This window comes from Haliotis cracherodii, unplaced genomic scaffold, assembly GCF_022045235.1.
Source record: "Haliotis cracherodii isolate W230 unplaced genomic scaffold, xgHalCrac1.p SCAF_28, whole genome shotgun sequence".
NCBI classification, from domain to species: domain Eukaryota; kingdom Metazoa; phylum Mollusca; class Gastropoda; order Lepetellida; family Haliotidae; genus Haliotis; species Haliotis cracherodii.
In genome coordinates this window covers 2,918,708-2,933,174 of record NW_027266284.1, presented here as the reverse complement: position 1 = coordinate 2,933,174, position 14,467 = coordinate 2,918,708, and the positions used below count along the sequence as shown (strand labels likewise).

The 14,467-nt window shown below is 38.4% G+C and overlaps 1 protein-coding gene and 1 pseudogene across 1 annotated transcript in view; both read left to right on the top strand.

Moving 5' to 3' along the window:
* Window positions 1-14,467, top strand: part of LOC139473379 (calpain-7-like) — a 366,786-nt gene that overhangs the window by 72,225 nt on the left and 280,094 nt on the right. The window lies entirely within an intron of this gene.
* Window positions 2,177-14,302, top strand: LOC139473413 (uncharacterized; annotated as a pseudogene).

The following is a 14,467-nucleotide window of genomic DNA, read 5'->3' as shown; positions in this document are numbered from 1 at the left end:
CATGTCCCCCATAGAACACCTCTGGGACTTGATGGATCGTCGGGTTCGACAACGACCACACTCTCCAGCCAATCGGCAAGAACTGATCTTGGCCCTCCAAGAAGAATGGCGTCAAATCCCACGTGACCTTATCAGACGACTGACTTTTTCTGTGCGTCGAAGAGCTTTTGCGTGTATTGAGGCATTTGGTGGTCACACACGCTACTAATGACTTGTTATGGAACGCGAGGGATTGTTTATGTACTCTGCCTATTATCCATGATTCTGAAAGCTTGAGTTTTATACCACACCCAACTTTGGGGGGCTCTGATGTCATTCTCGGTCGCGGTATGATTGTCATTTTCAGTGTTGATTATGTGGATGTATTGATCTTCTCAATACACTTTACTTCATGCATGTATGTTTTGTTGTTTTTGAGCAAGAGTGATTTCAAACTCTGGTAAAGTTTCTTTTGGACGTCAGTTTATAATCATGTTAATTATTAAGGAATAATGATGATGTCCGATAATGAGCGATGTCAGTTTGAGTGTTGTCAGGGCTGTTAGCGATCTTTCACATTTGTTCTTTGAAAATGTCCGATGTCAAATAACCCGAAGTTTTTATCGCCAATAAGAGAGCACGGTCACTGAAACCTACATGGACGTAACCGGGATTTCTTCAAGATATACATTCCAAACTGTCATTCGTGGTGTGACGTAATCTTTGAAACAGTCTGCGTATAGACTACTCACGACCACTTCCGTCAATTTTGTTTTGACGTAAAAAAACAAGGACAATTTCATCGGGATTTTTTATCGGTTACTATAACTCACGGAAAATTATCATAAATATGTACTTCGACATAAATGTCATATGTCTATCACTGCCAGGGTATGTACCACTGCCAATGAATAATTTATTATTGGAAATTAGATTTCAAACAAGGGCGCCAAATGACTTTACTTGCCATATTCGGGTGCTTCCATATATTTTTCAATTATGGTAGAAAAGTGGGAAACTTTGGTGACTTTAAATACTGTTGGAAAGACAATCAACTCGAGTTGCATATTATACAATTTGGTTACACTGTGTGAAGACATAAGAACGTTGTAACACTTTTGATACAACGTATACGTTTTTGAAACTGCGACGGAGGTTGTGCTCCCCCAACCGGTTTCGTACGGTTTTGCTACAAGGCAATGGGAATTGTCCGCGCTGTTAACATGGTTAATGTGGCAGTTTGGTATAGATTCCGTAGAAGCACCAACCGAACATGGTTGTCTTGTTGACGTGACTACGTTTTGATTACGCCAGGTGTAGTTTGTATATTTCACGTGCACGCGCCGAGTCAGGTGTCAGTACCTAGTCTTGCTCCAGGCATCAGCTCAATTTATTGACGATATTGGGATACGTTTTCCCCAACACATCCTTGAGTTGTAATGTCCCTACTATGCAAATACTACCTTGTTTATAATCACCTTTATTTCCAAATGTATTCATGAAGATTTCTTCACACTTGCACCGCCCGCCGATTGATTGTAAGTCTACTTGTAACGCGTGGCTTACAATGATCCTTAATGGTGGGATCTGATGTCGGGCATTACAGGCAGTCGGTGGGCATATTTGCAGCAGCAGTGTACTCAAAGGACATGCATAGTTCCATAAGTGTTTACATTTTTTGTAACGCGGGTATTTTATATACATGTAGCTCACATATTTTTTACCGCGTTATCTAAAAAAAGATTAAGTTACTCAAATGCAGGGCCTTTGAACTATGAAATCTAAACATTCAACCAATTAAATGTATGCAGTCTTAGGGATTTGATGGATTCCATAACTATTGAGTTCCAGTACTATGATGCTATCTGTATTACAGAAACTTACACTCGGGCATTCTGGGTAGTCAAGACTCTACTCCTGGTTTTCACTTACCGTTCAGGCTTGACCGCACCAGTACAGGTGGTGGCGTCGCATATACCTGGGGAATAATGACCAACTGACTATAATCGGACTTGAGGCTATATGTATCCAGGTCCACCGGATCCAGGAAATATTACCTACTACTAGCACAGAGTTGTTAGCAACTATGACCTGCTACTAGTAGGTACAAAGACGGTCTCTACGCCTCTGGAGACTAACATTTACTGCTACTACTAGCTAACAGTAACAATTAAATAGCATAACCATATTAGGATGTATGTTCACAGGGGCGCATTTCACGCCATATTGGAACATGCAGTGTCCTACACAGCATTCAGCAGATGGTAGGATGTCTGTCATCATTTTGTTGTTGTTTTTATCTCCGGTCTAGACAGGCTAGACTTAGATTTAGTATATTCATACGGTATATGTATTTTATACATCACCTAATTACAACTTTAACAACCAATAGATAGATCTATAGATATATAGTAATCCGGTCTTAATAGAAGATCGTTACGGTTTTCATTCATACATGCCATTGTATGTTTATTTGTTTGATAGAACTACACATATTTATATGAACTGATCGTTATAAAATATATTGGCAAACAAGGTTAAAATTTGTCTTTGGAAAAATCGTCCCGACGTGGTCAGAAAGAGTTATCCCCCTTAGCCGGCATCGCGATCGGTTTTCGATCAAACATTTATCGGTTAGATCTTGCTTTTTGTATATCTGTTCTTACTTGTTCGTTGGTCATAATGTTATCTAGTCTTTGTGCAAACATAATTTACAGTCTACAACCATGCACTATGGTACTTTTTATTTTCAGATACTGAGATGGAGAACGTCAACGTGCCTGCTGACCCTGCACATGACGCATGTTTGTATTCTATGTCTGTAGGCCCAGAATGAGTGTAGGACTGACATAGATATATCATCGGAGAAGCATCAAATCTCATCTAGATTATTAGTGTTAATTAACTTGTTTTGCTGAAAGGTATGTGTTCTGGGTTCAAAGTGAGGTCCATTTCTGGCGTTCGCTCCATTGTGAGATAAGGCCCACGCTCTAATTCACTAGTCTACATGCCCTCTTTTTTGTTTGTTGTTGTTGTTGTTGTTGTTGTTGTTGTTGTTGTTATGATGAACACTGAGGGAATATGTAGACATATGAGATTAATAAAGGATCATAAAGATTATTGTGCATCCGGCAAATTTATAGTAAACTATACATGTATCATTGATTACCTCCCTTTGCAACCAATACGTCAAGATATCAGTACCAATTTATACTCGGACCCCATGGTACCGCGTCATTCATCGTATCGCGGCATTTGTGATTTCCGATAGTTCACGCGGGACACGCCTCCGCAGTTTCCCAAGTAAACTTTCTCTATCGACCTGAACTAGACCATCTGCATATTCATGGCGACTAATGAGGTAACGGAAGTTACCTAGTCCGCACATTTTTTCCCGCTCTGTGCCCAGAATCTATTGGGAGATCATAAGGGCCATAATGCCAAACTTAGAAATACGTTCTTCACTATTAACCAAAAGATAAATACATACTTTGGGCATACTAGGAGTGCTTTTTATATATTTATTGTCGACTTTTAACTTTTTTCCATTTTGTGACAAATTATTGTCATCCAATTTTTTTTAAACAATCTTAAAATATCATTTTTGATATTTTGATGTTGACTTATAAAGATATTTTTCTCTTACTTTTCGGTAAATATGCATTGAATACCTGTTGCTGATAACACATTTAGAATTTTACTTGTGCTGTCTTTGCACTTGTCTGGACGAATCACTGATGTCTGGCATGATCATACCAAGTGGTAGGTAGAATTATGTCCTCTTTTTGTCCAATTCGGGCCTCCATTCACAACTTTTCTCTGTACCGCGATACGATGGAGTTCTCTCCCTTGTCAAACAGAGCGCGAGGCCCGGCTTTTACTCGGAGCTACTGATGTAAATAATCAACTTTTATCAGTAAAATATGCATTGTTTGATAAATGAATGATATCTGATACAGAGAACACGAATAAACATAAAGGTTAGTGAGTGCATTTTGTTCCGTTTAGCGTACATGACAAGTAGTGAGTACCGCGATACCCCGAGGTTGCAGGCTACTCATTTTTTTATTCCCAGGGTATCCAAGTGGGCTGTGTCCTGCCACATTCAGGAAATTTGAGGTGCAACCCTTGTTGGAAATCAGGTATGTTGTATTCTACCCCTATACATGTTGGGAATTTATATTATTATACTAAGGCTAATTTACTGTTGTATAGATTTAGCACAAGCTGAGCACAGGTGCTGTGAACATTTATATTTATGCAGTGCCACCATGATAAAGTCAGGGATGACAATAGAGGAATCATCATACATCAAATTAAATCATGGATGTCATGATATGAAAAACCACATTTGTAGTATTATCGGTACCTCATTATATCAGTCTTTCCTCACTGTATCATCAGCTGACACACTGTGATATTACTGAAACACTGTTCTAAGTTGCATTAAGCCATTAAGCCAACTCAACCATTCACTTACTGGCCTGATTATGGCAATTGTGAAAGTATTACTTTCCCTCAGACCTTAGGCCATTTATTAAGTTATGAGGTGTGAGTTGGTATACTGTTATCAAACTACAGGCTATCATGAATACAGGAATATCCAATTTGAAGTCAAATGAGCTTATGTCATGGTGAATTATCTGTCATCTGTCCATAACTAACATGTACACTTTCAAAACCTCCTCTGAATCTACAAGGCCTATGAAACTGAAATCTCAGCAATGATATTCTAAAACACGAGGCCATTTACAAAATATCACTTTTGCATATTACACAGCCATTTCAGATGTGGCATTATAAAACTTGATATGTGTTATGGGGTTTACATTGGTGTATTTTTTGCTTGATCTGGGAGGAACATCTTAGATATTTACCACTTGATGAGACCCACCAGCGTGGAAATGGTGCTGACAAACCAAGGAAAATAATCATGGTAATTATGGGATTTGAACCCATTGTCATAGATTTCTGGCATATGAAAGGGATGCAGCTTAGTCGCTTAAAATGTAAAATATTGATAGAAACATTATATATTCATTTTTGTTTAAAAGTAGACCCAGTGAGATGGGCTGGGCGGAAGGGAAAATAATATGGTTCAAGGACTGTGAGACAGACAGGGATGCAACTCTGCCCAGCAAATTGAGGTGGCTTCTTGGATGACTGTATTACCTGTGCCTTCTATGGCCTTAAACTTTCACATACCTTATGAAGTTTGTTTGTGTTTTCAATATCTTCTCTGAAAATCATATTTTCAATAAGCTGAGATTTTGTGTATTTGATCCCACTAGCATGATGCCAATACAACTTCAAGCTGTTAAGACATGGCAACTATATTGAACATATACTTTTCACCCTTTATAAAGCCACTTCTGCATTTACGTTATGAAATTTGATATACAGTAATTATTTGGTAAACCCAACAACAGGGTCATATTTTGCAAGTTTTTCTTATATTTGGAACTGCAACATTTTGTTTTCATGGGCTGCTGCAGCAGTCATGATGAATGTGTTCTTTGACTCGTTTCATTACCAATTATTATCCCCCACAACATGTTTTGCGGTGGTATTAAAATGGACATGGTCAGTCCTTGCATTCATACTTCTGTGTAAGATTTTGAAAAAACGTTTACTATTTTCTTCACCAATCATGGTACATGGATAGGCCTAGTGGTGACCTGGTGCCTGTTGATAGTTTTTGATTTTTTGGCAAATGTATCTTTTTAGTTTCCATGGCAACAACTTTGACTGAAATAGGAGGGTAGTGATCGTTCTTGGAACATACCTTAAAAATCTACAATATTTCTTCACCAAACTTGACACACAGATCAGTCTAGTGGTGAACTGGTGCCTTTTGATAGTTTAGGATTTAAAAAAAATTAATATTTTAAGATGCCACAAATTTGACTCATACTGAAAATGAGGGTAATGCTCCTTTCTATGCAGATTAATTTTTTTTAACAATTTTTCCTTAACAAGCATGGAACATAGATAGGTCTAGTGTTGAACTGGTGCCTTTTGGTAGTTTAGGACATTTTAAAAATTGATATTTTGAGATGCCACAACTTTGACTCATACTGAAAATGAGGGTAGTGCTCCTTTCTGGGCAGATTAAAAAAAACCTTACAATATTTCCTTAACAAGCATGTCACATAGATAGGTCTAATGTTGAACTGGTGCCTTTTGATAATTTGGGATATTTAGTTTCCATAGCAAGTATTTAATATTTAGGGGATAATGGTGAATTTGTCTTCTTGCATATACTGTCATCCTTTTAATTGGTGGCACTCGTGAAGAGCAACCTCCTCGTGGTGAGTGCTGGGTAACGCTAATAGCTCTTCCCCCGTGTGGAAACGGGGCAGAATATTTCCACAGCCCCCCATTGCTGGTCGTATGAGGCGACTAAAATGGGCAACCTGTTTGCCGTGGGTTGCGTCCCTGTGTCGGCGGAGGACGGGAGTCTGGTAGTTGAGGGCACTGGTTCCTGGAACTGTGTTCCTTTGCCCAACACACTACTTCGACCCTTACTTCGCCTAGACGGGTGGTAAGATGGGCCCGGTCTTATCAATCGGCTGGTCATGCCAGGCCCTGTGCGTAATATTGTATATGCACACCTGTGTTGTATTGTAATGTGTATTTTGGTCTTGGCCATCCATAACTTGTGTGAATTGAATTACTTGCCTAGAGTCTTACGCCAGAAGGCGGTGGCTCATGGGCCAATCTGGTGATGTTGACCTCCGAATAAAGTATGTTTCCAATTTCTTGTCATGGGCCGAACCAGTCTGGCATTGAGTTGGTAAGCAAATACAGCTGTTCGCGTCATATTCCCTGGAGTATAACATCCCTGTATCCCTGGTGTTTGCATCCTGGATATCCGATGCAACATAACACTGTCCCTGTTGACACTCGATGGCGGGTGGGGAGCAGGGGTGCCGAATAATTTTCTTTCATCATGGCTCAACAACAATCTGGTTCATCTCGAAACGAAAAAAAGAGAAGATTAGAAGAAATCGATATTTCCACTGGAAGTGTTGCTCAAAATATTGATACCTGGGCTAGATTCCTGGTGATTGAGGTTGCTGATAACCTTCCCATCAAACTCAATCCTTTTGCTATTTCTAAGGCTGTTTCTGGGATATGCGGTGAGGTGAAGAACGTTACCCGTCTCCGTAGTGGTTCGCTTCTGGTGGAGTGTGCTCGGAGACAGCAATCTCTCAATCTTTTATCTATATCTACATTTGCAAATATTGAGGTTGCTGTGTCTGAGCACAGAACATTAAATTCTTGTCGAGGCATTGTTCGTGACAGGGCTCGTTGTCTGTCCGACATGTCTGAAGACGAAATCACTACAGAGTTGGGAGACCAGGCTGTAACTGCAGTTAGACGCTTCACATTCAAGAAGGACGGGATCATCACAAAAACAAATACGTATCTTATGACGTTTGCCCGTACAACCCTCCCGCAGTCAATAAAAGCAGGTTATTTCAGTATCGGGGTGGATGTGTATGTCCCCAATCCGCTCCGATGCTACAAGTGTCAACGTTTTGGTCATGGTTCAATGTCCTGTCATAGCTCTGTGGCTTGTCATCGGTGTGGTGACAGCCATGATAGCATTGACTGTGAGAAGGATTTGAAATGCGCCAACTGTTCTGGACCACATGTTGCTTCCTCCAAATCATGCCCCGTATGGCAAATGGAATCACAAATTATGAAAGTGAAATGCGAACGAAACATATCCTACTTGGATGCAAAAAAAATATTCAAAAATCAGACCACAACTCCCTCAAATATTTCTTACTCTGATGCAGTCACTCGCTCTGTTGCGACATCAACTATTTCGTGCCAGACTGACTTGACATGGGTCAAGTCAGAACAACCAGTTGAGACTGTTCCAATCAGTCAGGTTATTCCTAGCATCGTTGTATCTAGTTCAGGATCTCAGACTGAGATTCAGGCTGAGAAACAATCTCAAACATCAGTCAAACAACCAGTCGTTGTTCAATTGTCAAATAAAGAAAAAAAGAAATTGAAAAAAAACCAACTACCAATCGTCCCTCCGCCTTCAGATGTTCCTTTACAGAACTCCTTTGGGCCTCTGGACATGGAGGTTACTCTGTCCTCACAGGACAGGCGGAGGAGTAGTTCCTCCTCACATTCACGTGAGCGATCTCCAATTGAGCCACCATGACTCAATTGTCCAATCTAATGCAATTGAATTGCAGAGGACTTCGCCATAATTTTAATGAACTGCAGTTATTAACAAGTGATTTAAATACATCAGCAATTTCTTTACAAGAGACGTACCTTAAGAATACAGATAAGTTTGATTTAAAGCAGTATAGTTCATATCATTACTTCTCTCCTCCGGGAGATAAAGCTACTGGAGGTGCTTCTATTTTAGTGCGGCGGGGCGTTGTTCACAGTCCTGTTCCGCTTGACTCGACTCTGCAGGCAGTTGCAGTTAGAATTACACTGCATATTGCCTTCACACTTTGCTCCTTATACATTCCTCCTTCTTCAAATCTTCAGCGTCATGATCTACAAAAACTTTACGACCAGCTCCCAAAGCCCTGTGTCATCATGGGTGATCTAAATGGACATAATCCTTTATGGGGAAGTTCAATACTTAATCAAAAGGGTAAAGTGATCAAGGATTTTGTTTCCGATAATGATTTATGCATCTTTAATGATGACTCGGACACTTACTTACACCCTGCAACTGGTACGTATTCATCATTAGATCTGTCATTGACGGACTCAGTTTTGTTAAATGAATTCTCCTGGTCTGTCCACGATGACCTCTGTGGGAGTGACCATTTCCCCACCGTGCTTAAACCCATTAATCCCACTGATGATCCTCCTTCACCTCGATGGAATTTTGTGAAGGCTGATTGGCTTTTATTTCAATCTTTATGCAAAGATAAATTACAACCTGCGTCTTTTCAGAATGTTAATGACCCATTTCAGTTGTTTTCGGATCAACTGAATGAAATTGCTAATGCATCAATTCCTAAGTCCTCTGTCAACCCACGTGTTCGTAAACCATGGTTTGATGCTAATTGCAAACAAGCTAGGAAATGTCGTAAGAAGGCGGAGAAGTACTTCCGTAAACATCCCACTGTCCATAATTTAAATAATGTTAAAATTTCTAATGCCAAGGCAAGACGTCTATTTAAGCAAAATAAACGTCAATTCTGGCAGACTTATGTCTCAAAAATTAACTCTCGTACCCCTATCTCCAAGGTATGGAACATGATTAAAAAGATCAAAGGCAAGGGATCAAATTCTACAGTTAACCATCTGAAGGATGGCGATTCTTTGTTAACTGATAAATATGCCATTGCCAATAGCATTGGGGAAACTTTATCTCATCATTCTTCTTCATCTAATTATGCTCCTGAATTTCAAAAATATCAGCTCCAACAGGAAAAGAAAAAAGTAAATTTTACATCTGATAATGGTGAAGATTACAATGAGGTATTTTCACTACATGAGCTATATACTGCCTTAGGGCAAGCTCATGATACAGCAGCAGGCGCTGATAATATTCATTATCAGCTGCTGAAACATTTGCCCGAATCATGCCTTGAAACTATGTTAAATATATTCGATGACATTTGGACATCTGGGACGTTTCCACCTTCATGGCATAATGCCATTGTTATACCAATCCCCAAACCTGGGCGGGATCATTCTGATCCATCAAATTACCGACCTATCTCTCTAACTAGCTGTGTTTGTAAAACGATGGAACGCATGGTCAATAATCGATTAGTGTGGTACTTGGAAACAAATAATCTTCTTACCAATATACAATGCGGTTTCCGGGAAAAACAGAAGTACTATCGATCATTTAGTGCGCTTAGAATCGTTCATTAAAAATTCCATTGTAAATAGACAACATGCTGTATCGATCTTTTTCGATTTAGAAAAAGCTTACGATACAACATGGAAACATGGTATTTTAAAAGATCTTCATGAATTTGGATTAAGAGGCCGTCTGCCTCATTTTATATCACAGTTTTTAACAGACAGGCAATTTCAAGTCCGAGTGGGTACCACCCTGTCTGATCATTATCATCAGGATCAGGGTGTCCCACAAGGCAGTATTTTGTCTGTCACTTTATTCAGTATAAAAATTAACAGTTTGTCAAAAGTTTTAAATGATTTAGTTGATGGATCACTTTTTGTGGATGATTTTAATCTCTCTTGTCGTGGTAAAAATATGCACACAATTGAAAGGCAATTACAATTATGTCTAAATAAAAATAACAAGTGGTGTCTTGAAAACGGGTTTAAATTTTCCAAATCAAAAACTAATTGTATACATTTCTGCAGAAAATATAGACCGCATAAGGACCCTGAACTATTTCTAAATGGCACCCCTATCAAAGTTGTGAAGGAGGCCAAGTTCTTGGGACTTATTTTCGATAGCCATTTAACTTTTTTACCACACATTAAATACCTTAAAGCTAAATGCCTGAAGGCACTTGATTTGTTGAAAGTCGTTTCTAATTCAAAGTGGGGAGGGGATCAGACAACACTATTGCACTTGTACAGGTCCCTGATCCGTTCAAAACTTGATTATGGCTCCATCGTCTATGGTGGAGCCTGCAAAAGTAACTTAAAAAAACTAGATACTATCCATCATCAGGGACTGAGGCTTTGCCTTGGAGCTTTTCGAACGTCTCCAATCCACAGTCTGTATGTAGAAGCGGATGAACCTTCTCTTAAACATCGCCGTCTGAAATTATCTTTACAATACGTCACTAAATTATATTCAAATCAGTCAAATCCAGCTTTTAATTGCGTCTTTAATCCTCTCTACCAAGATCTTTACTATAAAAAATCATCTCTCGTTCCACCACTCGGAATAAGAATCCAGTCTGCCATGTTTGCTTCTAATATTAAATTGCATGATATTGCTCTCTTTCAACTGTTTTCATCACCTCCTTGGCAAATGGTAAGGCCAGAGGTTGACCTCACATTAACCAACTTAAAGAAATCCGATACTAACCCATTAATTTATCAACAAGAATACAATCAATTAAGAACCACTTATAACACTTATAAATCTATATTTACTGATGGTTCCAAGGATGGTGGTGCTGTTGCTAGTGCCACTGTCATTGGATCCAGGACAATATCTTCGCGATTACCAGATAACAGTTCTATCTTTACAGCAGAAGCAAACGCCATTTTTACCGCACTACAATATATCAAAAGCCAATCTAAACATAAACAATTCATTATTTTTTCAGATTCTCTATCGTGCCTTCAGGCGATTAAAAATATATCATGCAAACATCCACTTTTAATCAACATCCTTGAGTTATTTAATGATCTTGCGACTGGCCAATATGACATCGTCTTTTGTTGGTTACCAAGCCATGTTGGTATCACTGGTAACACAATGGCTGATGCTGCTGCAAAAGCAGCACTCAACAAATCTGTGACACCACTTCTGATCCCGTACACTGATTTCAAACCCATGATTAGATCTTACATCCGAGATTTAATGCAGCAGAAGTGGGACGCCCAAGTAGGTATCAATAAATTACATGAAATTAAACCTAATATTGGTTACACCTACTTGGGCTGTCAGTCCAGATTTGAAGAGGTCATTGTAAGACGATGTCGTATTGGTCACTCACGTTACACTCAGGAGTATATTTTAAAAGGTGAAGATCCTCCATTCTGCATCCCTTGTGATGAAAGAATCACAGTCAAGCATGTCCTGCTTGACTGTGTTGATTTTTCCATCACAAGGGATAACTATTTCAAAGTTTCATCACTCAAGGATCTTTTTAACCTAAGCTCTCATTTAATTCTTGGATTTTTAAAGGAAATTGAATTGATTAATAAATTTTGATATCTACAGTTATATATTTTATAAATTGGTAGTATATAGTTCTTAACTGAGATTGTTAGTGGTTGTACCCTTGATGGGGGTTGAAGTAGCGTAAAATTATTGTCCCCCTGAGAGGGTGCGTAAACCCTCTTCATTCAAAGTAATTTATATATACCAGGTTTTTAATCGTAGAATATTTGTTAGTTTTAATTTTGGCTAAACTTGTCCATAATCACCAGTAACTGAAGGGATGGTGTAAATCCTGCCGGGGTCCTTGCAGGTAGCAAAGGTACTGTAAGTCCCCATGGTCCCCGGTATGGTGACCTACCTTTTGGTTGCTGGTGATCCATAGCCCACTTTTACGTTGTATTGTAATGTATTGTATTATAGGAATTGTGAAGTTTTATGATCATTTACTAGTTTTAAACCTACATCTGTGATAATCTAGTACTTTTACTGTCCTTTGTCGACAGGTTTATATTCTAAATTGATGTATTGTCTAATTTGTTATAGTCACTATATGGCTGAAATATTGCCGATGTGACTTTAAATATTAACTCACTCACTCACTCACTTTTAATTGGTCAAGATGCTGTGAGAAAGTCTGTTCTGTAGATAAATAGTTTTGTTTCTTTTGCTTATTTATTATAACCTTGTATTGCCTTTTTGTTGTAATAATATATTCCGTGAAAAAGTACAGGGAAGCTACAGATGCAATTTTAACACCTATACCCAGGGTAGTTTGTTCGAACAGTATTTCTGTCAGTCATGTGAGGGGACAGCCAAAAGGTAATGAAGGTAAAAGTCATTACATCAGAGCTACAGATAAGCAGCGTATTTGTGTAAAATACCCCCCAAAATTATTTAAACCCAATTACTTTCCATTAACTTGTGTACAGAAACGCATGCATTAAATGAAAAACTCAAATTATTAAAACAGCTCGCGTAAATGTCCAACGAAGCTTTTTCGGCATGCATACACAGGAGCTAATTGCTGAAACACAATTACAAGCTAATTTATTTTCTGAGTCAAACCTATGTATTTAGAACATTATTTCATTTTTTTTAAATCTTAAAATGTTCACTATTTTTGGGAAAGACCCAAGAGAGTGATGAATAGATGAGTGAAAAAATATTAGTTACCCAATGAAAAATGTAATAACCCAATTAAAATAGAAACCCTAAAGTAAAAACTGAATTGCTCAAAAAGTTATCTGGAGCTCTGTTACATGAGTCAGTTTAATGGCACTAATACAATGGGCACATCTGGCCTCCATTAGGTTGAATCTGGTAAACTGTGTCTGTGATTTTTTGGGGTGACGACATTGCAGCCATATTGAAAGTTATTTTGACCAGGTACTCATGTATCATGGTGTTATTCATTCAACAGGCTGTAATACTATATTTCAATCTCCAATGTGCTATGTTTCAGTGATCATATGTTCCATTTGGTCATGCCATCATCTTTCACCTTTTTGTGTCCTAATAATGGAATGTACCAGTAAGTGTAATAACCTTGTACCTGCAATATTTCCTATGAATCTTTTTGGAAGTGAAGCTATGATTGGTTATATATGTGTGTTATCATGCACTCCAACAATGGTATAAAATAGATCTACTGTTCTTTTCAGATTTCAGATTCAGATTATCATGCCATGGTCATACCCTTTGCATGCACCCTTGTATCTAGATTACAGGTATACTAACACTGTTTGGATTGTTGCGGACATGATCCAAGTAATTCAGTCTCAAAAACGTAGTCACAGAATTTGATTCTTAACATTCCCAAAGGGCAACTATATGGAATGTCAGTTTTGTGTGACCTGGCTGATTTGGTGACATTACACCCCAATTACATGGATAGTTGTTAGTGCTATCAACCTCTTGCCTGCCTGGACCAAGCACCATTAATTTAAGTGGTCATAAACAATTCACTCGTTTTTCCTCATCTGTCAGTCATTATCAAATATTCATATCATTTGGTGTATCTGAACATTTGTTACTTATTTCTGCATAATCTTGTTAATCTATTTATGATGACCTTTACCAGTATTTAATTCCCTAAAAATAAATTCTGATCAGTTTCAGGCCCATTCAAACGGTTCGTAGTGAGGCATATTTTTGTTTATCCTAGATAACCTTAGCAATGTTGTCATGAAGAGGTTCATGGATGTTTATTACACTTTTTTAACCTTCATTTGCAAAGGTATTTTTGTAGCTTCCAATTCTGATTTGTTCAACTTTAAGAACTTTCTTCTCAGAAACCAAGGAAACTAAAACTTAATGACACCTGGCATGTGTAGCACCACAATGGGACTCGGATTAAGTTATGTGGTTGTCCAGTGTTTTATTTTACAATTTGTTCATTCAGTTCTGTGGTGTCATGTGTTGTGTTTATTCTTATGAAGATTTTCATTCTTCGTATACCATGTTCACAGGTTTCACTGTCCAGTTACAAGAAGCCTGGTGTAAATAGCTTGTTTGGTCCACTTGCACCCAACAAAGGTGACATTGATCGCCTCAAAACGTTAAACAAACTGGTTGTAATATAGCATAGACTATTTTTCCAGATAAGACAAATATACAAAATAAAACAAAACACTTTTTGAATACAAACAACATGGCCTGCTTGTCTGG